The sequence below is a fragment of the Camelus dromedarius genome, chromosome 11, assembly GCF_036321535.1.
Source record: "Camelus dromedarius isolate mCamDro1 chromosome 11, mCamDro1.pat, whole genome shotgun sequence".
Lineage (NCBI taxonomy): Eukaryota > Metazoa > Chordata > Mammalia > Artiodactyla > Camelidae > Camelus > Camelus dromedarius.
Window position 1 is genome coordinate 45,085,398 of NC_087446.1, and position 24,853 is coordinate 45,110,250.

Below are 24,853 nucleotides of genomic sequence, written 5' to 3' on the forward strand. Positions count from 1 at the left end.
AAAAGGAAATAAAGTTCAAGGACATACATTACCTGATTTCAAGACTTTATATTATATAAAGTTACAGTAATCTGAAGTGTGGTATCAGCATATAGACATACAGATCAACGGACTAGAACAGGGTCCAGAAATAGACCCAAACATATATAATTGATTTTTTTTTAATATTTCAATTGATCTTTTAAAAAGGTTCAGCAGGTAAAGAAAAATCTTTCCAACAATCAGTGCTGTAAGAGCTAAAAATATACAAAACTTTAAAAGAAAACATAAGAGAAAAATGTAGTGACCTTGGGGCTTAGGAAATGGAAGCTAAAACCACAATGAGGTATCAGTACACACTTACCAGACTGGTTAAAATGTAAAAGACTCACACTAACAAGTGCTGATGATATAGAACAAATAAATGTAACTCTCAAATTGCTGTTGAGATTGTAAGATGGTACTACCACATTGCAAAAACATTTTGGCAGTTTCTAGTAAGCTAAACATAGACTTACCAATGTGACCCAGACACTCCACTCCCAAGTACCCAAGTGACAGTGGATGTTCACATCCTGATTGTACCACCATGGTCATAGCACCTTTCTATCCAATCGCCAGAAGTGGAAACAATTCAAATGCCTACCAGCTAGGTCAATGGAAAAACAACCTGTGGTATGTCTACACGATGGAGTATTACTCAGCAATGAAAGACACCACTGACAGACAACAACATGAATGAATCTCAAAATAATTATGCCAAGTGAAAGAAACTGGAGACCCCACTCAAAAATAAAAAGACTACATGATTCCATTTATATAAAACTCTTGAGCAGAAATCTAGCGACAGAAAGCAAATTGTGGTTGCCTGGGGTGGGTGGAGCTGGGAGGGACCAAAAGGAGAATTAGAAAGGGGCGTGACACAATTCAGGAGTGGTGGTGATAGGAATGTTCACTGTCTCAGTGGTTTCATAGGTGCATGCATATGTCACAACTCATCAAATTATATATTTTATATATGTGCAACTTATTGTATGCCAATTATATCTGAATAAAACTGTAAAAAAAAAAAAAAAACTTTTTTAAGACCCTGGTAGAGAGAGAAGCTATTCCATGAATCCAAATTGAGGTAATTAAGGCCAAAATTAGGATGGTGATGATGATACTTATAAAGGAGAAAATGGAAACCAGGTCTTTCCCACTATTACGTTGGCTTGTTTTTATTGTTCATTACAAAGTCTGTTCATAATGCAGTTTAAGGCAAAAGAAGACAGGAGGTATTTTTAGTTGAAAAGACTCCTTATTTTGCCAAGATAATTTCTGAAAAAAAGACGTCAGCACCTGAAGAGATCAGGGTGTGGTGATTGGACAGTAAGGCTGTTGTAGAGGATTCTGTGATTCGGCCCAAACCCTTGCTCTAGTCCACTAGAGCGCTCACCCCTCTAGCTGCCAGGAGTGTTGGCTGTGGATGGCTCACAGCCGAGTCCCTCCCCAGCCACTGTCCTTGGCTAGTGGGAGCTACCTCGCCCAAGAGCCTACCCGCCTCCCTACAGCCATCTCAGCTCAGAGCTCCCAGTGGGATCAGCGCAAGTTGTCTTAGGAGATGCTTATTCCCAAAGCACAACCCAACAAACTACCTGCAAACAAATCTCCATCTGTTTCGCAGAGAGCCACAGCTAAGAGAGTTCCCCCAAAGTGGCGTGATAGGAAACGGATGAAATATGGGTGAGGGCTTAGGCAGGGTTCCAGACTGAAAGGAAGAACTTCTGTAAGTGGGTCAGAGAAAAGGAAGAGCATAACAGAAAGCACCATGTTCAACAGAAAGTACGAACAGTCCTTATTATAACCGCCAGATAGTAACAACGAAGCCCAGAAAACAGCACATGTGTACGACACAACAGTGTCCTTCAGCATTTAGGCATCCCTAGAGGAGTAATGAGGATCGTGACACTTCAAAGTTGGGTCCATGACCTGACTCAGCAGAGATGTGGAGCCGTGAGAGTCCTGGGAAGAAGAGGGCTATTAGGAACTTAGCTGAGTACCGGAAATAAATGGGGAACGGGAGAGAGGGAAGCCTCTGGCCCCCCAAGAAGCATCATTCATTAATATTAATGGCAATAAAGAGTTAAAAGTAAAAGCGCTGAATCCCAATTTCTGCTGTCTATCTTAAGGGGGAGGGGTGGGCAGAAAGAGGATGTCAAAACAGGAATAGGAAGAGCTCTGTTTTGTTTTGTTTCCTGGGGCGGGGTGGGGGGGGCTTCCTGAGGGCTCTGCTAGGAAGTCATCCTTTCTGCCTGAGTAACTAAGAAGAGGATCAGTGGCCCGTACACGTCACTGCACAGTCAGAGAAGGCGAGAGGCAGCCTGCCCAGGAAACACCCTTGCTGCCCGGGTCGGAGGACAGCACCTTGAAGGCAGGCGAAGTTGCTGGGAGGTACTTTGTTGTCACTCATCCAGCAAGCATCCAGCGAGCCCCTGCCCTGCTCCAAAGCAAATCTTCCATTACTGTTCTAGGGTTCTTTTATGAGAGTGATGGGCCGCTGGTAACAATAGTTCTCAAGATTTTTTTTAGATGGGCTCTTTCTTCCATGCACTATCCAAGGCAACTATAAGCCACAACTGTCTGGTTGCGTGTTTGTGAGAAGAGTCACTTCTGTTTCTCCTGCAAAGCTTTCATACCCAGTGCTGTTCCCATGGCCCCAGTCTCTGCAGCGGGAGCAGAAGCACAGGGCAGACACAAAGCCCTGGCTTTAAACCCTTGTTCTGCTACTTACTACTGGGCAACCTTAGCACATTACTTAATTTCCTGGGCCTCAGTCTCCCCATCTGTAAAATGGGGTAACAGTACTTTCTTGGAAGGAAGAGGGAGACCTGAGGTGATATGTGCCCCCAACACATCATTGGCTATTACACAATGGGAAAAATGCTTACCACTCATTCCTCCTTACTAGCTGAGCTCAATCCTAGCACCTAACACGTATACATACAACCAACCGCCAGAGGGCTGCTTATCTTTACCTATATTACACGAACTCCCAGTAGTGGTATATTTATTGAACTCCAATTTAATATATGTTCTCGTACTTTTTTTCTGGGAGTAGATTTCTTTTTAAATGTATTCACTGCATACATTTCACAGGCTTTCTCCTTATAGCTTCATATATCAACCACATGCTGTTGGCACTAAAAAAATTGCCTAAATGTTGGCCCAGATCTCTCTGCACGACTGCAGATCTGTATACCCGATGGGCATCTACGTTTCTGATGCTGTCGGGCAACTCAAATGTAACATATTCGAAGCCAATCATCTCTGCCTACCTCCAGTTCCCACAAATCTGTTCCTTTTCCTTTTCTGATACCCCCAGAGAAGCAATACTGAACAGCTGTTGCAAGTGTGAGCTTAGGAGCCAGTCAGCCTTATGAGAGTTCAACTCCTGGCTCTTATCACTTACAGGCTCCAGAATCTTGGGGAAATTATTTAACCTCTCTTTGCTTCAGTTTCTTCAACTATAAAATGGAGAAATAATAGTATGAAGAGGATGTTACAAGAACTAACATGCTAATACACATAAGCCCTCAGATAGGTGCCTGGCATGTAGCTCACAGCTCGAGGAACCCTAATTATTATTGTTGTTAATGTACTCTGTGGGCTATAATAAAAGAAAGACTCTCCTTTGATGGTAGAGACCATGTATTTCTTATTCATTTTTGTATGATTCATTTCTGGCACTGTACCTTGCACATATTAAATGCTCAATTTATTTTTTTAACTGAGAAAAAAAATTTCTGCAGCTTATTGTAAAATTACTAAGAGATTCAATTATTTTGTTGAATAAACAACTATATATACACAGAAATAAGTTTCCAGGAAAAAAAAATTCATTTCTCCTGGTGCACTGGCATGCTCCTTTCCACCAGACAATGAATGACGTTCGACTCACTGTGCTTCCCTTTCTGAAACCTTCAAGAAACACAGCATTAAATCTGGGACTCGTCTGTAGTAACAAGACTTAGTCTGGATTTTCTGGTACCTATAATTCTCCTAATTACTTTGAAGGGCTGCTTTTCTTTTTTTCTTATGTTAATGCTTTTATTGGAAGTTGGCTAAAATAATTTTTGGATGTATCCCTTCATTAAAAAAATCTATCTGTCCATCGATCTAATGAGCACTCTCCTCTGTCAGGCGTTGTGCTAAGAACAATAACAAACGGGTGAACAATGGAAAGAGCGCACGCTGGGAGATGGCATGGGGAGAAGGAACAGATGGAAGGCAGTGTGGAGCAGTGCAGAGGACAGGAGGAGGACAGGCTCAGAGGAGAAGAAAACAGCAGAAGTAATGTGGGCTAATAATGCTCAGTGGCGAGTTTCAGTGATGATAACAACGGTTCTTTCAGATGTTTGCTGAGGCAGCTAGGGAGTAACTATCACACACTCATCACAAAGTGGGAAACACTATTCCGAAGACCCAGCCCAGCTGAGCCAACAAGCAAAATCACCATCGTCCAACTAGGACTGAAAAAGAACAGAAGCATCTGGCCAGAAATCTGAAGCAACGATCAAGAAAAAGAACGTCATCCTACCTAACGAACTACAGTTGACCCTTGAACAACAGAGGTTTGAACTGTGAGGGTCCATCTGATACACAGATTTTTTTTCCAAAGTAGATATTATAATACTGCACGATCCATGACTGGTTGAGCCTGCAGATATGGAGGAACCGTGGATACAGAGGGCTGACTTTAAGTCAGACGTGAATTTTTGACTGCGCAGAGGGGTCCTTGCCCCTGATCATCCCCATCGTTCGAGGGTCAACTCTATTACTAAATCTTCCAGATAATGTGAGATGGCTTGCAATAAGAGGCAATAAAATTTTAATTCACAATTACATATTCTATGTAGACATGAATCTCATGAGTTTGTTTGGAAAGTCTAAATATAAAGTCATATTGTAAATAGTATTTTCAGGTATGTCCTTTCTATTTAATTAAAGAGCTACCATAAGGTGTTCCTTGTTGTTGTTGTTGTTACAGTGTAAATGACAGTCTTGAGGACTGCTAAAATTCTCTGGTCTTTATATTAATGTCCATAGAAAATCTTTTTCAACAAGGCTACCTTCAATCCTTTCTTACTTGAGTGCATAAAGGGAGTTGAGAAGGGGAGAGATTTGCAGAATCGATGGAGTGGTTATAAATGCACAGAATTTCAGATTCTTTATTCACAGGAGTTCCCACGGGGTCATTATTAACATGCACTTAACGTGCACTTACTCTTATTTTATGGAGAATTCTAATACCCTCAGAGATCTGATTTACAAAGCTGTAACAGAGGTCGTAGGTTAACGGTAGGGTCAAGAAGTGCCAACAGGGAAAGATAACATAGTAATACATCTCCTAAGAAGAGCAGGCAGCAAAGCTCAGAAATCACAGCCAGCTGGGGTCATTCCATTCAGCAGAATCTAGGGTCACTTGGCATCACTACACTAGAGAATAGGGTTAAATTATTTTCAGCAACACTTAACATATCAGGCAAGAAAATGGTTAATATGCCAGAAAGTGCTTTTCACTCTAAGGAGTCAATTCTTCTGTTTTTCTTTTTTAACTGGTCTTTTGGGAAGAGGAGCATTAAATTCTTCACTATAAGAAAACTGGGCCACATTGAGGATTTTGCAAATAATGTTCACACATTTTACTGTTAAGGGCCAGATGATGAAAGCTAGGTAAAGTTCTGAAATAAAATCCCAACTGGAATTTTAGAGGAAACCATGTACTTCACCCTCATGTATTTAGCTTATTAGTATTAACTACAGATCACACACATTCTTAAGTTACTAGTTGAGCTGACAGTCAGATCCAATGGGCCTAATATTTTTTAACTCTATTGTCCAGGTCTCTAGTTTAAAAAGAAGTTACTTCATTTTGGGGACATGGTGACAAGAGCTAACAGCCATTCCTTTTTTCATTCAAGTAGGAGAACAAGGGATTACAGTTAATCTCAGCAGCTGCACCAAACAGCCAACTCGCCAACAGTAGGAGGAAAGGTGTTCGAGGGACAGAAAGCTGAGTGACTGAAAGTATCAACTACGGCAGTGATGACATCCTGGTCCTGGCTGCTTCCTTAGGCAGCCTCCATTCTCCACATGTGTACCGTGCATAACTGGGAGAGGATGCCACCTAAAGCAGGTGCCCCTGTGAGGCTTCATGGTGACATTCTGAGGCATGTTGCCTCCAACTGTGAAAACATTGGGACGCAAGAAGCAAACAGAGGCACCATTTCCCTGAACACTGTTTTGAAGCTGATACTGTGGTTAGTGGTCCGCGGAACTCAGACTACAATCAGGAACAACTGGGGGTTTGGGATTAGCAGGTACAAACTACTATGTACAGAACAGATAAACAACCAAGTCCTCCTGTCTAGCACAGGGAACTGTATTCAATTACTTGTAATAACCTAGAATGAAAAAGAATCTGAAAAAGATATGTATAAATAACTGAATCACTATGCTGTACACCAGACACTAACACGACATTGTAAATCAACCATGCTTCAATTAAAAAAAAAAAAAAAGCAATTAAACATTCAGTCACACTACCAGAGACAGTTCTCCCCGTGGCCTGTATTTTAAACAAAAAAACAAACTTCCAAGCCCAATACTCAACCATTCTGCAAGTGGAGGAAGTATAAACACTGCTTCCTGTTTCCTGGCCGGCCTCGATTCCAGACACTGACACACGGCTCCCCCCTTCCTCCCCGGACATGTAACACTCTGTGGTCATAGCTTCTTCTGCTCAGCTTTTTTTTTTTTTTTTAAATAGGGAAACTAGATAAGCAGCTGTCTGAGAAAAGACAAGTCTGATAGACTATCAGGTTGGGCAACAGCAAAAAGAGAGTCAGAGAGGAAGAAGGAAGGCGACTACAAGTTCACTAGGAAGACACGGGAGAGAGAAAGAAGACTGTTCCACTTTCTAGAAGAAAAGATGATCAGGAGTAAAGGGAGCGCGTCACTGGACTTGAGAGCTGCAGGGACTTTACAGAGCTTCGCTTCACCCTCTCACTCTGTAGAAAGGAAATAAAAGTTTCGAGCCATTCAGCTGCCTTCCTAGGGTCACGAAGTCAGGCATTTAACATAATGAGGGCTCCTCTCACTAGAAGCACCCTTGGGAGAAAAATGCTATCTTAACACTGAATAATTCTTCTTCTTCTGAGAGACAAGATGTTTTTCACTTCATGGTTGCTGCAAAGCGTTTAACAGACCAGGTTTTCCTGTTCATCATGGCAACAAATCACGGGCAGCCCAGGGGCCTGTTCGTTCATCAAGCATTCCATGCAGTACGGGCAGGTTTCTAAACTCATTTCTAGCTCCCTTTCATGCCTTCTTTTTCCCTCCTTTCCTTTGGGTCTTCCATCTTTGTTCTCCTGTATTTTACGGATCCTTGATGACACCCTTTTTGTTCCTTTCTGGAACAACAGCAAAACAAAGGATATGATAAATACCATATACAACACTTGCCCTTTAAAGAACTTGGTGTATTTCATAGGCATCGTCTAGTCTTGGTAGAATTCGTCAAGGGGGGAGGTCAAGTATTACTGCTCTACTTTATACAGAAGCATCAAATGTATGAGATCAGTCTTGGGATTAGCACTCTCATACTTATATCCCTGAAATACACAGATGGCCCCTGAACAGCGCAGGGGTAGTTAGGCTCACCAACCCTCCCAGCAGCAGAAAACCTGCCTATAACTTATCATCATCCCTCTGCATCCATGGTTCCTCTGAATCCGCAGTTTTGCACCTGTGGATGGTGTACTACTATAGTACATACTGTTGGAAAAATGCATGTATAAGTGGACCCACAGAGGTCAAACCACGTTGCTCAAGGGTCAAGTGTAATTCCTCTTGAGTAAGAAATGCTGGTATACTAAACTGAAAACTCGGTTCATATACACATGTATTTTAAAAGTATATCATACTCTGCTTAAATTGAGAAGTACCTTAGCAAACCTTATGCCTTTAAGGCATATTTTCATTCAAAATTAAAGACATGTCAGGCTGAAAAAAAAAGAAATACATTTATAAAGGAATTTCACAAACAGCAGAAGGTGCCAAGGTGTTAAAAATTGTTTTGCTCCACTTTCATATGTTCACAAATAGCATAATAATTTACACCACCTTCCATCTGTTCAACTGCCCACAGCATCATTTTCACTTGGACAGTAATTACTCAGGGAGGAAGGAAAAATAAAGTGGCATAGAGAAAGTAACCAAGTATTCTTTTCTACTCAGTTTCCCACGAGGATGGGTTTGGGACAGGATGTGAGAGTCTCTCAAACCTCCAGACAAGCAACCAGAGAGTCCGAACACGCTGTGGCTCAGCACCACCAGGTGAGCTCAGGTGACGGGGACGCACAACAGACACCTTTTCAAGCCTGGATGATTCCACCCCAAAGGAGGGTGGCACCTGTTCTTCCACACCTACAAGGGCTCTTAAAGGTCCCTACATAATTGATGTGGCTTGAGAAGCGAAATGTGAACTGACTCAAATGTAAGCATTCACATTTAGAAGCCAAGAAGGCATCAAGCCAGGCTTAGTTGTGTGAACGCTGGGTAGCCAGGCCCCCGTCAAGCCCCGCGGCCCCCGCCTTGACTCTCCTGTGCGTCTCCACTGGTCTGGTTCCTTTAAGAAGCCTGCCTTCTCAGGCCACGTGGGCAGCTGCTGGTCCTGCCGGTGCCCTCGTCTCCTTAGAGAGCACCCAGCACCCCTTTCTGGAGACTAGCACCCATTGCTTAGTCCACATGGGTGCTGTGCTAATGTGCAAAACACTCACCTCACTTTTTGGCTGCCCTGGTAATCCGGGGCTGCCTGCCGCGGTGTGGGGAGGTCAGCAGAGATCCCGGGCTCACCGTGCCAGCGGGTGCTCCTGGAACTAATGCGCTGCTTCCCTACACTGTGAAGGGGGGGTGTAACACTGAGATAAACTAAAGGCTGCTGGCGTAGGTGAAAAAATAAAATGAAAGTGACAGGGCTTTCCACTTAGAATGCACTCATTTTATTAGTTATTAGTGAGGAAGAACAGTTTTAGGCAAGCTCCTGGGTGTCACTATAATACACTACACGAATCATTAAGAAGCTACAAATGGGAGAGGGTATATAGCTCGGTGGTAGAGTGTGTGTTCATCATGCACAAGGTCCTGGGTTCGATCCCCAGTACCTTCATTACAGAAAAAGGGGGAAAAAAAAAAAGCTACAGATGCCTGCTTATTGTCCTGTTGCTAAAGTCCCTGTACACAAAGATATCAAAATGTCAGGATTTTCCTGCCTTGGTCCTAAGGGAGATTAGTCTTTGAAGAAGATCTCAAACTCAGCCTCCCTGCTTTAATTAATCTACCATATGGGACCCTGATGTTATAGACATGTTTTATTTGAACAAATTCATAATAATTTCTCTTGAGGTATAGATAACTCAAAAACTATCCACATCTAAAAAGAACGTTTTTTTAAAAAAATATTTTTTCATTGAAGTATAGTTGATTTACAGTGTTAGTTTCAGATGTACAACAAAGTGATTCAGTTATACATACACATACATAAAAAGAACGTTCTTGATGGTTTCTGGATTTCCTTTATTTCAAGTTCTATGGTAGATTATATATAAAATTACATGTTAACAATTTAGAAATCGTCACCAAGATGGAAGGACTTCTTAAGATCCTCCTCTTTTTCTGTTCTATATGATTCTGGGATGTTACCAATAGCACCATTTTTCCCACTATAAAAAGAATTATCAACTAGGACTCTATTTCAACCAAATTATAACATAATTAACACAAACATATTTTACAATTTTAAAAAAGCACATCATATGCATAAAGCTGAAGTCCTTGTCTGCTGAATCTAATCATAGAACTACCTCCCTCTAAAACAAAAAAGAGGTTATCAATCACTTATATCATTACAGTCTTTGCTTTTAGGTGTTGTTCTATACAGGCAAAGCAGAAATTTTTTTTTTTTTTAAGAAAATTTACTTTTTAGCCTGGAATTCTTAGGTCTCCATAATCTGATGCTAACTCAACGTTTGGGTCCAGTAATCACTAACCACCAACATGCAACACCCACTAAAGCCAGTACAAGACTTCATTAAGCCAAATACCGGCACATTCTCACTCTACTGGTTGTTTTCCCTTCCCTTCCTCCACTTTGAATCCCTGGTTCCTAGAACTTCGCTTGGCACAGAGCAGATATTCAATCCACAATGGATGGATTATAAGCACCACATCTCTTCATTTACATAAAGATGCTTTTCCACTTGAAAGAGCACAAAGAAGGTAGAAAGATTTAAACCACTGAACTTGGATTTGAACCCTTAGGCAAGTCACATCCTCTTTAGCTTCATCATCAGTACGTGGGAATAATAATGGTTAATTTTACGTGTCAATTTGGCTGGGCCATGGTACCCAAATATTGAGTCAAACACTATTCTGAATGTTTATGTGGAGGTAATTTTTGGAGATTAACATTTACATCCATGGACTTTGAGTAAAGCAAATCACCCTCCATCGTGTGGGTGGACTTCATCCAAAGAGCTGAAGGCCTTAACAGAAGGAATTCTGCCATCAGACTTCCTTTGACACAAACTTCAATTATTTCCAAAGTCTGACAGTCTACCCCATCTGACTGTGTACTCTCCAAGCCCCCACAGTCCTGTGAGCCAATTCCTGACAATCAGTCAACCTGTGTGTGTGTGTGTCTCTCTGTAAACACACACACACACACACACAAACACACCCTTGTTGGTTCTGTTTCTCTGGAGAACCCTGACTAATACACTGCCCTATCCACTTCAGAGTTGTTCAGATTAAAATCAATATTGGGTTTGAACAGGTTAGCAAATTGTAGGATTGTTTTATCAGTGAGGACGCTCTCAGCCCATTCCAAACTGGCTTTAAACAATAAGGAAACTAGTTAAAGTATAAACCTGTAAGTAGAGAAGAAACGAGTTCACCCAAGGCACAGTGGCTGAGCAGTGGTATCTATGACCCTGCTTCCTTCTGCCTCTCCATTCCACTGTCCTGCACCCAGGTCCTCTTGTGGATGCAAAGAGGATCCTCTCATGCAGCAGCTCCGGGTGTCATATCAGACCAGATAATGTCCACAGGCAATAAAGGACCATCTCTTTCAGTGTCTGAAGAAACTCTCCCAGAAGCACCTCCGCACACCTCCCTTCACCATGTCATCGGCCAAAACTGAGTCGTATGTCCAACTTTCAACCAACCAATCCCTGACAACTAGAAAAAAGCCATCATGAGTGAACACTGGGACTCTTCCAACAAAGAAAGAGAGAATGCTGACTGACGAGACAACAAGTCTGAGTCAAAAATAATACATTAAGTTCAAGGTAGCATGATAATTATGGTATTAACTACTCTTTAAGACCTAGCTCAGGTCCCAACTCTTCTGTTATCCTCACTACACAAGAGGAAGTTCACTCTCTTCTGGATGATTTTGGCCCTTTCTATTTATACCTCTTATTTGTACTCATGGCACATTGTTGAGCAGTTTAATTTTTTAAAAATTTTACCAGTAATATATGTTCATGGAAGAAAATTCAGAAATATACAAATAAAGTCTCTCAGTCTCATCATAAGAGATAACCATTATTAGTATTTCAGAATATTTTCTTCTACTCTTTTTTTCCCTTTTTATGTATGTTTATATATAATACAAATGTCTTTTTTTTAAATATAACTGTTCCTGGCTTTCCCAACTAAAATTTAAGCTTACTGGTAAAGGCTGGGATTCTCTGTGCTTCTTTCCATTCCCCCATACAGTTACATGATCTTAAAAATCACTTACTGACTCACACTCTGTAGATCACACGAAGAAAGTTCAAATAAGCTGTTCTTTTCCTTTGGGGGATTAAGAAGGAAGATTTAATAAGACAAACATTCCAAAACATGTCCACTATTTTTCAGATTTTTTTTTAAACCGAGACACATAAGCAAGCTTATTACACTTTCTGGCAATAAGACTTCTGGCAATAAAATATCTGGCAATAAGAGATACCGTTTTCTGTGAGTAAATGTTTTTAAACCAGAAAATGTTGGGTAATTTCCCTGATATTTAGCGATTTCCTTTATACTTACAATTAAACTACTCCTCCATTTAAACGTATGACACCAAACTAGGTAGGATAAATATAATTTTAGGAAGCAGCATTCTCAGATAATTCACTTCATAAGAGCTAAGTTCACTAACACCTTTGTGTAAGTAAAGCTATGTTGCTATGCACGTAAGTGGCTATTTGGAGGCAACATAGCATAAATATGGAGATATTACAACAAATAATCCACTAACTTATCTGCTTTTTGGTCTCTGGTTTTGCCAAAAGATTTTCTTAAATTAAGGCACAATTCTATGTGGCATAAGACCCATACGATAAGCCTGCCATTGCTCAAATCCTCCACAGGAGTTCATGGTCCTGTTTTTATTCAACGAGTATGTGTTTACTGGTGATTGAGTGGTGTGCAGAGACAAAGGCACATCCTGCTCTCACGGTGCTCACAGGATGATCCAAGGACACTGCTGAAAAGGGTTCATAGGAAACCTAAGTCTTTTTTGTCCTACTAACAATCCCCAGTGACAAAGCATCTGACCTGATCATCTTCTTTTTTCCTTCCTATTCTCCATCTTCACTAGTTAAACAAGAGGAAGCACACACGTCTGAACTAAAACACAAGGAATTTAGATTAAGACAGTTACTGGGGACAAGTGGAGGTGACGTGGGTAAGTTAAGATTGCTTGGGTATGTTGTAGGACCTCCTCAGGAAATGCATGAAAAAATGCAGAATTACCTGAAAGTCCAGGAGCACAGGGACGTGCAGTGGCTGAGAGGACCCCGCAAACTCCCTTTCACTCTTGTCAGTTAACTCACTGCCGTTAGTATCTTCAAGATGGCCAAGGAATCTGTCAGCCTACAGATGCTAACTGGGGACATGTGGGGGTTTGTGCTCAGACGCTGGAAGAATCACAGATTATAAAGCACTAAAGGGCAACCAAAGCTTAATCAATAATGCACGGAAACAGACATGACCCATGTCTTGTTGCAGGGTGGGTCACGAGCTAGCAAAAAATGTAATACTGAAGAGTTCTATGAGTTCAGAAGGAAGGACTCCAATGGGCCAGTGCATATTCCAAGGACTTAAAGTGGTGCAGTAGCTGCTGGGCCTCTTAAAATGGGGTGGAATCGGAGGCCAGAGAGAGATGAGGGAAGCCACTGCTGGTATGGGGAATGGCCTTGGGAGGCCAACACAATGGAACGGACTCACATGCAGCTGGCAATATGGGAGCAGAGCTGAGTCAAGAGATCTGGGTTTACGGACACAAGAGTCAGGGTGGAGAGACGACAGCTGAAGCAGTACCATGGAGGGGCTGCGAGTTCATCTGTCTTGCCAAGCACAGAACTTCCGTGAGAGTAAAAATTAACAGACAGAAGTAGAAAAAGTCTCCTTCCCATCTTTTCATGTTAAAATTTTTACCCTCATGAAGGTACTATCTTAGGGCAGAAAGATAGTATTTCTAAGTGCTTTGGACGTATCTCCTCTGCCTTAAGCTTTACTTTTGCATAAAAAGGTTATTTAAACTGACAAGGATGGTTTTCACCTTGGGTGCCTTCCAACATATGCCAGATTATTTATGTTTACAGTAAGTGGCTTGTCCTTTTTGTTGGCGCTGCTGTGACACCACTGATTTCCATTCTACGCTAGGTAACACTTTTATCCCAGGTAAGAACCTCAATAAGTTACCACTGGTTCACTTAAAATGGCAAGACTGCCTCATCAAACCTTGTAATAGTTATTAAGGTTTTATAAGCTCCATGAATTTCCTCACATCAAATTTAAGCTGTAACTACTCAAGCTTTTTGTTCTGAGTGGTTTACTTATGGTGTCCGTGAGTGTCCTTGTTAAGGAGGCGTGGGAGAAAAAGATGGCTCTCTTCACATAGTCCTTTATATACAGATGCAAAGTGCAGCACAATGGGGTCTTCTTTTCTATATCTTCTAAACAGCACTGACCAGATAGGATATTCTCAGTACTAGTTAACTAGCTTTTTGGTTCCGTATGCTCCTGATCCCAATTAGGGATCTGGGTTCATAGACATTGATATGTCCCCAATTTACTGAATGGAAAATGGTTTCCTTTCCCCCACCCCTTTCCCTGTTCTAATACTCATAATGTAGGTACATTTCTTTACCCGTATTATCCCTCACTTGGGTATTCTTTGGGTGCCAATGAATGAGACCTTCTTCTAAAATATGGTCTCCCAAGAAAAGGAAAACTACTGTCTGCAAGTAAGCCTGCTTCTTTCCAGCAATAACACAGGCAGACCTGGCTGCTAGGTCATGTTGTGCTTCCACCAGGCTCATGTCAGAATGAAGGAGAAAATGTGAAAGGACAGAGGGAAGTGAACAGGGACCAAGAACGCAGGCTTTTTTCCCTTGTAGACCCAAGAAAGCACAGTACAAGTGCAGTCTCTCTCCCCTCCCCCACTATTTCAAGTGTTTATTATATGCCAGGCATTTTTCTAAATATTTCATGTATACCATCTCAGCTCACCCTCACAAAAATCTATAGGATATATACTCTTACTGAACTCGTTTGCAGTTAAGGAAAATATCTGCAAAGTGTGGCCTGTCATGTATGAGGTGACCACAGAGGTTTCCCAAAGCACTGCACCCACCACACGTGCACCATAATAGTAACGTTCACAATCAAGTCCCAGAAAATCTCCACTGCTTCACCTAAACAACTGTTATCTTCAAACTTTGGTTTCCATAAAACTACAAACATATCAAGAACACTGCCCCCAAATCAGAATTTACTATAAATACCAAAGCAGAGAAAAAGACACCTGCAGGAAGTTCATTATTTTCTAATTCACTTGCTAGCTTTAGCTAGTACACATGCAATCTTTAACACCAATGGTAAAACCACGTTGCCTGGGTCTTCCGCTGACTAGCACACTGCTAAAATTCACGGTGGTAGGTCCCTATGAGTGTATTTCACGGGTTTCGGAACACAATCCAAAAGATCCATTGAAAGAATTTTACTTGTTTTTTTTTTAATTAAAAGAAATCATGATAAATATTTCTTGGTATGACCACCATACATACTAGCACAAAATAGAAATTTAACTTCAATTTGTATAATATTACATTACATTATGTTATTCTTTGTATGGGCTTTTTGAAAATCTAAAAAAAAGTTTAAAGGAGCTAAAGACAAATCTCAAAATTATACATGGCTAGAACAGATCATATGTCTGATGTGACACAGTGAACTGTTTTCAAACTTAGAACGTAAAAGAACACTTCTTAACATATATGCTAGTATCTGTCCTGGCGTCTTCAGTTAAATCTCACGTAGATAGGCAGACATTTATCCAAACTCTTTGGATGGACAACATTCAAAGGCATTCAATAATCTAGTCTTATTTTCAGACTTAACCATGCATTGTATGTACGTGTATACTCTGTACTGTGCATACTCTACACCCCAGTCAAGCCCTACCTCCTGTTTCCCAGCCCTCATTCATTTGCTTATTCTCTTCCTTCTTTCTAGCATGTACTCTCCATGTGCACCTGTTAAAAAAATCTCATCCACCTTATTCTAAAGCACAATTCAAATGTCTTCTCTGTAAACTATTCCTCAATCTTTTTTAAGTAGTAGTTTCTATTTATTTATTTATTTATGGGGGCACTGGGGATTGAACCCAGGACCTCATGCATGCTAAGCATGCACTTTACCACTGAGCTATACCCTCCCCGCCTTATTCCTCAGTCTTGAGCCTTCCCCATTATAGTATGATCTCCATTTTTCTGAACACTCATAGTATTTTCTTATTCATCTTGATAAGACCCACAGTGCTTGGCATCCTGTCTTACCTATGGCAGGCACAATAACATGGGCTGAATAAATAAATGAACAATCCTGGCCAGCCAAGTAGAAGATCTCTCAATTGATAGATCTTGTTCACAGCATTAACACAGACTTAGTTCATACACAGTAGTGGGCATTCAATAAGTATATGTTGTTACAGGAAGGTGAGAAGACAGAAAAAAATTTATCTTTTAAATGCAGGCTGGAAATACAATCAGAAAGTATCAACAGTTAATTATAGGAGAAAAAGGAATTAAAACGAACCAGTTTCACTCACTGATCAATGGTACTTTGGCTATTACCTTCTTTCGCTCAAAATGAAAACCATTTTGACTTACCACACGACCCAGCAATCCCATTTCTGGGCATATATCTGGAGGGAACTCTAATTCGAAAAGATACACGCACCCGAACGTCCATAGCAGCACTATATACAAGAGTCAAGACATGGAAGCGACCTTAATGTCCACTGACAGATAACTGGATGAAGAAGTTGTGGTATATTTATACAATGGACTACTACTCAGCTGTAAAAAGAATAAAATAATGCCATTTGCAGCAACATGGATGAACCTGGGGATCGTTATTCTAAGTGAAGTAAGCCAGAAAGAGAAAGAAAAATACCATATGATAGTGCTCATATGTGGAATCTAAAAAAAAAAAAGAAAAGAAAAGAAAAAAGAGGACACTAATGAACCCATCTACAAAACAGAAATAGACTCACAGACGTCATAAACAATCTTATGGTTATTGGGGCAAGGGGGTGGGAAGGGATGAATCTGAGAGTTTGAGATTTGCAAATGATAACCACTATATATAAAAATAAATAAAAAAGTTTTTTCTGTATAGCTCAGGGAACTATATGCAATACTTGTAATAACCGTTTATGAAAATGAGTGTGTGTGTGTGTGTGTGTATGCATGCATGACTGGGATATTATGCTGTACGCCAGAAATCGACACATTGTAACTGACTATATCTCAATTAAAAAAAAAAAAGAAAGCCATTTTACAGATGTAGAAACTGAGGCCCAGAGTGATTATGAGATGAAAAAAGCAGGGAAGGACCACTAGTTCTCATCTCAAATGTACTACTCTACTGTATTCTATCACATCTTGCCCATTCATAATGGATTTTTGAGTCCACCCAGACACAGTACAAATGTGAATCGTCTGCCCGAACTACAAAAATCACACTACCGATGTTACCTCATCGCCGACGAAGAAACACATTGCAATAATTGCAAGAGATTTCATCTCCACGACTTGGGTCTTTCTCACTTAAAAACAAAAGGTGGGCGAGGCTGCAGATACACGGGCTATACAAATGCAGTGGGATCCAGTCAGAATCATAAACCAGTCCCTTAGCAACTGATCATCAGTAAGAAGCATGCAAGTATAAACAAAACTAGTTTTATAAAGAGAACAAATTAGACTATTATGCAAAAAGTCACCTGGCTATATTCATCTTAAAAGGTAAAGACAGCATTGGAGTAACACCCCAAAGTGCCTGTCTGTTAGTCTAGTGCCTTTTCCCTGTGAGTTTTTCTCTGGTGACACTCTTGACACTTCTCGAATTTTTTCCTTATCTCAACTATAATCATCTTCTCCATTAATGCAATCCCAAACAATGCCCTCAGTCACTCCCAACAAAAGTAAGGTACTTTGATTTCTTTCTTCAGAGACGTGAAAAAGTCGATGTAACCTATTTCCTCACATTAATCAGAGACTCTTGTCCTTCCAGCCCTGCCTGCACTCACGGCTGAAAAGAGAGAAAAGTGACACCTAACATTCATAACGCTCTGAACTGAAAGGGCAAGAGCCTCATCGTCTGCACTCTGAGTGTTTGTAAGTGTCTGTGCCTTACATCTCAACTCTGAGGAGTGCGTTCACCTCTCCAGCACTTCAGATATTTAACATTTCACTCTGAAAAAGAAAAAAAAAAGGATTTAAATAAAAAGCGGGGGTCTCAGGGCTCCCCCCTTGAATGTTAGATTTTATTATTCTTCATGGAAATATAATGAAGTGATCAATAGTTCTTATGGAAGTTCACTATTAAATTGATCTTTTTCGTTTTCTCTGAAAAGGCTTCTAATGTGCCTGGAAATGAAGCAGAGTCCGCCTGTTACAGAGCCATGATTGCTGGAAATTGGGAATATTATTATGATAACACGTAACACTGCTCATCAAAATAAAGTTAAAAAAAAAACTAATGGATTGCTAAGGTTTTAACTTTAGCTAAATATTAGAATCACTTGAGAGGAAGGGAGGGAGGGAGGGAAGGAAAGGGAAGAAGGAAGGGAGGAGAGAAGGGAAGGAGGTCGCCAGCAAGCCGACAATGCTCAGACCCCACCCTAGAGCAATTATAGCAGAATTCCTGGGAGTGGAGCCCAGGTATTTTTACTTTTGGAAATCTTCCCAGGTGATTTTCATGTGCAGCTACGGATGAGAAGACTGGGGTATTGTCATGAAGGTCAACATGTTTAATTTTAAAATTTCATTTAACAAAAGCTTAAAGAGCATTGACTCATTTGATTCTCCTAACAACCTTATAAGGTAGATGCTAATTTCAGTCGCATTTGACAGATGAGGAAACTGAAGTGGACATTTAGGTTAATTCCCCAAAGGGCCCAGAGCCAACGAATGGTAGAAGCAGCATTTGCAGGCATGTCATCTGGCTTCAAACCCGAGGCTCTTAACTGCTGTGCTGGCCCGATTCTCCCAGAGATAATTCATCTACAGTAAAATGCACAGACCTCAGGCATTCAGTTCAATGTGTTCTGACAATTAGATACATCTATGTAACTACCGCCTGAAACAAGATTTCAGATATTTTCAAATGGTTCTGAGATTCATCCATGTTGTTAGGTGTATGAGTAGTTCTTGGTCTTTGTTTGTCTGTCTTGCTCTCTCTCAACAGGCCATGCAATATGAAAATTTGTGTATCCAGTCACCTGTTCATGAACATTTCATATTCATGTTTCCATTTCCTGGAGATTATAAATAAGGCTGCTATGAATATTCCTGTTCAAGCCTTTTTGAGGATCTGTGTCTTCTCGTGGTTAAATGCATAGGAGTGAAACTGCTGAATCATATGATAGATAAATGTTTAGCTTTATGAGAAACTATTTTCCAAAGTGGTTGTACCATTTTACACTCCCATCAGCAATTCATATCCCAGAGTGCCTTTTAGGAAGAGCATACTGCAATTTTCATAGTGCAATCATCCAAAAGAAGGTAAAGTTTGGAATTTGACAATAATTCACTATTTGGCAAAAAAAAAAAAAAAAGAAAGAAAAAAGAATCGAAACACTAAACACCACTATGTCCTATAGCAGCATGTTTTCAGGTGGGCACCTGAAAACAGTGATTCTGCTAGACATCAAGGCAGACAAAACAAAGGAGAAAAAGCCCTCTGTATATACAGCATATTTACAGTGAATTCCAGAATATTAAATGCCCAGTGGCTCTGAGAAATTCTGTAATAAAGAAACAGTAAGGAAATCAGTAAACTGATCAGTCATGTTAAACTCAGATGATCTCAAGGATTCCCCCAGTTCTCTAAGAAATACAAGGCAGGTTACAGTGTTCCCAACGTCCTAGTGTTTGCGAGACGCAGAGAAGAGCAATGAACTCTGTCTGAAAACACTGAGTCTGAGTTCAGAGCAGAGAGAAGATTTTGTACAGGTCTTGCTAGATGGTAAGGTTTTCGACTTGTAGAAAGGGATAAAGGGAGTAGAAAGGCTCTCATTCTGGACTTAGGACAGAATATAAACCAAAAAAACAAGTGGGAAGTGGGAAGGGCATAAATGGAAATTCTGCAGAGAGGACTAGGTCACTCTGGCTGAGCTAGGATACAGTGGGGTCAGACATGGGGCATCTGCAGGTTCCCATGCAAACATGAGGATGCGGTCTCTACACACCGGCTGGCCGGCTTGATAGTTGGCAACCGTGTCAGGGTAGCCAGCAGTCAGTGGACATTTACCATGTACCTACTCTGGGCCAGCCAGGGACGGGACCGGGCATCAGGGTACAAGAGCGACGTATCTGCCAGACACAGTGTCTGCTCATGTGGACCTTGCGGTATAGGAGGGGTGTGCAGCTGCTTCCAAACACCAAGTTCTAGAACAGGAATGGATGACCATGCAGTGTCCCCTGAGCCTTAAGAGCAGAATCTATTTAAGAATTCCAGAAGAAAATAACAGATAAGAAAGTGAAATACACATGCATTTAGTCCTTGACCCCTCATTACTGTATCTTTGGGACAGGGCGAGTAGGGTGTGTTGAGATGAGGAGTTTGAGGTATTGAGGAAAAAGATCTCCAGGTAGAGATGCTTGGGAAACAGAATCAAGTTTTAGATGAGAGGTTTGGGCTCATTAATATGCAATGTGAACAAATGGGATAATTTCAATACTGACAACTCTTCTATTTAAATCATATGAAACCTATGATGATGTGAGACTCTGTAAATACAGAGACATAAGCCTTACCTAGGAAGAAAGCAGAGCTCAGGATGGGGACAAAGTCACTCCAAATCCCAACTGGACCACTTGCAACGTGTGTGACCTTGGCCAAAGAACAAAACCTCTCTGAGCCTCACTCTTCTCATGTGTAAAACTGGGATGATCACTGAATTCACACCCACTGCACCCCCAGGGATGTTATGAAGGCTGAATGACATTGAACAGCATGATGCGCAACACGCAATATCAGCTCAGCAACTCTTAGCTATTATTACTACTTATAATTTTTAAAAAACCCACATTGGCTTGCTGTTAAGATATTAAATCAGCAGGATTTTTGAACACCAAAAAAGTCTACATAATTGATGACATGAAGAAGAGAGAATTATAGTCCTTAAACCACTGGTACAATATCAAAGGACTGTAAATATACATTATCCACTAATTTTTAGAACATGAAATAAACTTAGATTTAGGGGAAAGCATGAAAGAGAAGTCCTTGCAACTCAGGCCAAGTTGGGGTCCTCCTTGGTCCAGACTGATTTTTCACTTGCCACAAAGGACCATCTTACTAGCGCATCCAGTGCTTCGTACAAAAATTATTTGTACTCATTTCCTTCCCCCTTAACTGCCCTCCCTTCTCTTTTCTTCCTTGTTGGGATTTTCTGCTTTTCGTATTAACATGCTGGTGACTAAAAATCAAGTAGCATAAATTCTCAGTTAATGTTAGCATTTCCCTCAGCTTTTCTTTGCTGTAACACTTTCCCAGAAAATTTGAATTCTAGGACACTGAGAGTGACATGATGATGTCACTCATACATTTTAATTTTCACCCTGCAGGTGTATTCTGATGGGCATAATTTTAATAGTGAAGCTTTTTAATGTATGCAACTATTAGCACTTTTTCTTCCTCTAATTTAACTTAAAACTCATCAAAATTAAGATGCTATAGATCTCACTTATTTTTCCAAATGACCATGAAATAAAAACATAACAGCCTAGCATTCAACTGCCTTGAAGAGAGACTAAGTCACTGATATTGGAAGCAAATAATAGTTTATAATAAAGAAAGAATGGTATCAGCAATAGATTCACCTTGAGTATGAATGTTGGGATGATATGCATCTAAAACGGTCTATCTTTGATTTTAGGTTAGAGAAGGCGGGCCACTTATCCTGCAAGAGCTTCTGCTGCTAAATCAAGATCCAGGCAAAAATCACACCTACTTTAAATCATCTGTTCTTTTAAGCATTATGGACACACAGGATAACACCACGCACGGTCACCCCTCCTGTACCAGGTCAAAATGATACTACTTAAGAGCTATAGATAGCCTTCTCCCAGATGGCAGGGCTTGGCTCACGTTCTTAACTCATTTGTTTAAATTAAAAGTTTTTAAATAATTCATTCCTTGTTTCAATCATTACTTTAGCAAATGTTTATCATCCCAGTACTATGTGCCAGGCCCTGGAAAGGCAGCACCTAAAGGTCAGAGGTCTCTTAAAGACAAAGTTGGTTCTCAAGGACCTAGACACAGAGCAACAACACTCAAGAGGAAGATCCCTCTGGGAGTTCCCCAAACTGCTCCCTCCTCAACCCTCAATAAGAGGCGACACCATCCGAAAGGATAAAGTCATGAGGCTCCTGATCAATGAAGAAGTAAAGGTCCTTAAGGAATGAATTTGCTTAGCCCTGTAATCTTTGGTTATCAGAATGATTGGAAACATTCTTTTCAAAAATCATACACTAAGTCAGCTATTGGCATTTTTTTAAAATTCCGACGCATCTCCAAAAAAATTGGTCATGTGACACCTAAATTAGAGGATCTACTAAAATATGGAATCAGGGAACACAACATAATCATGAAAAGTTAATACAGAATCTCTTTGTGATCTGCTAAACTCCTGATCAAATGCAGCACGAGGCTGGGGTCTGGGGGGTGCCTTATAGAAACCCAGCTCATCTGTAACTCAGACCAAAAGATGGCATCCACTTTCTCGGACGCTTAATCAGAAGAATCTAATAAATTGAAGAACCTCAGAAGTAAAATTAACATGGCAACAAAAATCTCTAGACAAAGGAGCATACTTTTTTCCCCTCCACATATCAAGTTTGTGTAAATGTTTGAGTGTTAAAGTTACCAGTTAGTTTTCTTCTTTAAGAATCAATGGTATATTGCAGATACTAATTACTCTATATAAAATAGATATGCAACAAGTTTCTTCTGCATAGCACAGGGAACTATATTCAATACCTTGTAATAATCTATAGTGAAAACGAATATGAAAACGACTATACGGATGTACATGTATGACTGAAACATTATTTCGTACACCAGAAATTGACACATTATAAACTGACTATACTTCAATTAAAAAAAAATTTAAAAAAAAAAGAATCAATGGTATAGACTGTAACCTCTTAAGTGACTTCCTCCTGAAATGAACAAAATTTCGACAGCCATCTTGTATATTTCTTATATAAAACTAAGAAACTCAGGGCATTTTCTCTCTCTCTGGCCTTCTGAGATGACCTGCACTCTGTCTATGGAGTGTACATCTCTCTGAATAAACCTACTTTTACTCAAAAAGAAAAAGACAAACAACCCCCCCCCCAAGAAACTCAAAGAAGACTGTTATCAAAGTGTCTTAGTCTATTAAGGGAGAAATTATCTTGATTCTATTACGCAATGAGGGAATTTTAAAAATCGGTATTTGGAGGTAGATAATTTTGATCAGAGAGACAGAATGAGGCTAGCTATTAAATGACATCTTAATTATGTACCCAAGAAGCTATAATCTCAAAATTTTCTTTCCTTTATATAAAATCATGTGAAATTTCTTTGATACGAGTGGATAAAAATATTAAGAGAACTATTTCCTTATCCTAATCATCCCTTATATAAAAAAAGTGTCAAATTAAAATACAAAAGTACGAACAAAATATTTAGAAAGCTTTTATAAAATGATGTTGTAAGTACAGAAGAACATATAGTAACACGAATAAGATCTTTATCTATAAACATGTCTTTATCTATAAACATGTCTCTATCTATCTATATTATACATAAAGAGAAAAAAAATTTGTTACCAGAAAAAAGTGGTGGAGTTTGATCCCATTTTTAGGGAAAAAATACAGACAGGCACAGATGAAAGACTGATGGTGTATTAGAAAATATTAAGCGTCTACTTCTGAGTGACAGAAGTAGCACTTTAGCTTATGAATTGGTCAGTATATGATTTCAGACTTAAGTAGGTGAGTCTTCGAGATGGGCAGTAGCAAACGCAACGTAGACAAATGTCCTAGAGCAGATACCACTAAATGCTCTGCTATTATCCAGTTACCCTGTGGGTTACCCTGGTTGATCTCCTTTCTGAAAGCAACTCACTGAGTCTAGTCCCACACCCAGACCAAAGGTTAACCTCAGTGACATCGACAAGAGGAGTAGATACAGACAGATCAGAACACAGAGGAAGTTCTCGGTTGCCACATAAGTCTTCAGTGAAGTTCGAACAAGCGGCAAGTCTTAGGGTGCATGCCCCCTTTTAGTCACCAAACAGACAGACCTACTCCTACGGCTGAATACAAGTTCATTCGTTCATTCATCAAGCACTGACTGAGCCCCTACTCTGTACCGGGCTCTGTACTACTGGGGCCAAGAATAAAGAAGAAATAACATTGCTCGTTCCCTCCAAGAGCTGGCAGCCCATTGGAGAGACCAGTAAACAGAGTCCACCATGCAATACACGCCCAGAATATTACAGGAGCTCAGAGGAGGGGCACCTGACTTCACGTGGGACAACTGCTATCAGTCCAGTGTTGCTGGTAGGTGAAGGGTAACTTGAGAAGTGGCGATAGCTGATCCTGGAAAAGTAGGTTGGGGTAGGATCCTGGAGGCCTAGCCTACCCTGATAAAGAACTATGACTTCAATGGTGTAGATAATGGAGCATATTTGAAAGATTTTCCTGTGAAGTAACACGTTGTGTAAAGATTTCTCTTCATTCACTCCAGGGCATCCCTAATGCAAAAACACTTTGTAAACTGTAAATGCTATTGAAATATTCATTGTTTACTATTATCCTCTTCTGTACCTAGGCATTTGCTCTGTAATCATGAACAGAATATTCTTAGGTGTGTTAAAATTCAAGTCCACCAATTCCTTACTCTAAATTAGATTACCAATCAAATTTCTTAGATTAGAAATAATCGATTCCTAATTTCATCTATAGTAAACAGTGAATGAAAAGTTGCAAATGCTAAAGTAACCTTAAACAGAACTAAGGTATTTCCAAGCAAGTCTAAACGAGTCTTATCTATTATAAACAAAAATGTAGTTCTCTTAGAAAAGCTTACAAAAAAATCAATTCAGATACTGAACAAGGAAGGCTTCCTCCTCCCCTTCACTGATTCACTCAACAAACATTCTTTAAATGGTTTCCATGTACCAGGCACCATGCTAGACCCTGAAGATAGTACAAAA

General features: G+C 40.2%; 1 protein-coding gene and 1 non-coding gene across 3 annotated transcripts in view; one reads left to right on the plus strand and one right to left on the minus strand.

Moving 5' to 3' along the window:
• Positions 1 to 24,853, minus strand: part of SRGAP1 (SLIT-ROBO Rho GTPase activating protein 1) — a 248,081-nt gene that overhangs the window by 154,817 nt on the left and 68,411 nt on the right. The window lies entirely within an intron of this gene.
• Positions 9,117 to 9,190, plus strand: TRNAD-AUC (transfer RNA aspartic acid (anticodon AUC)). The gene has a single exon. It is a non-coding gene; the product is annotated as a tRNA-Asp (tRNA).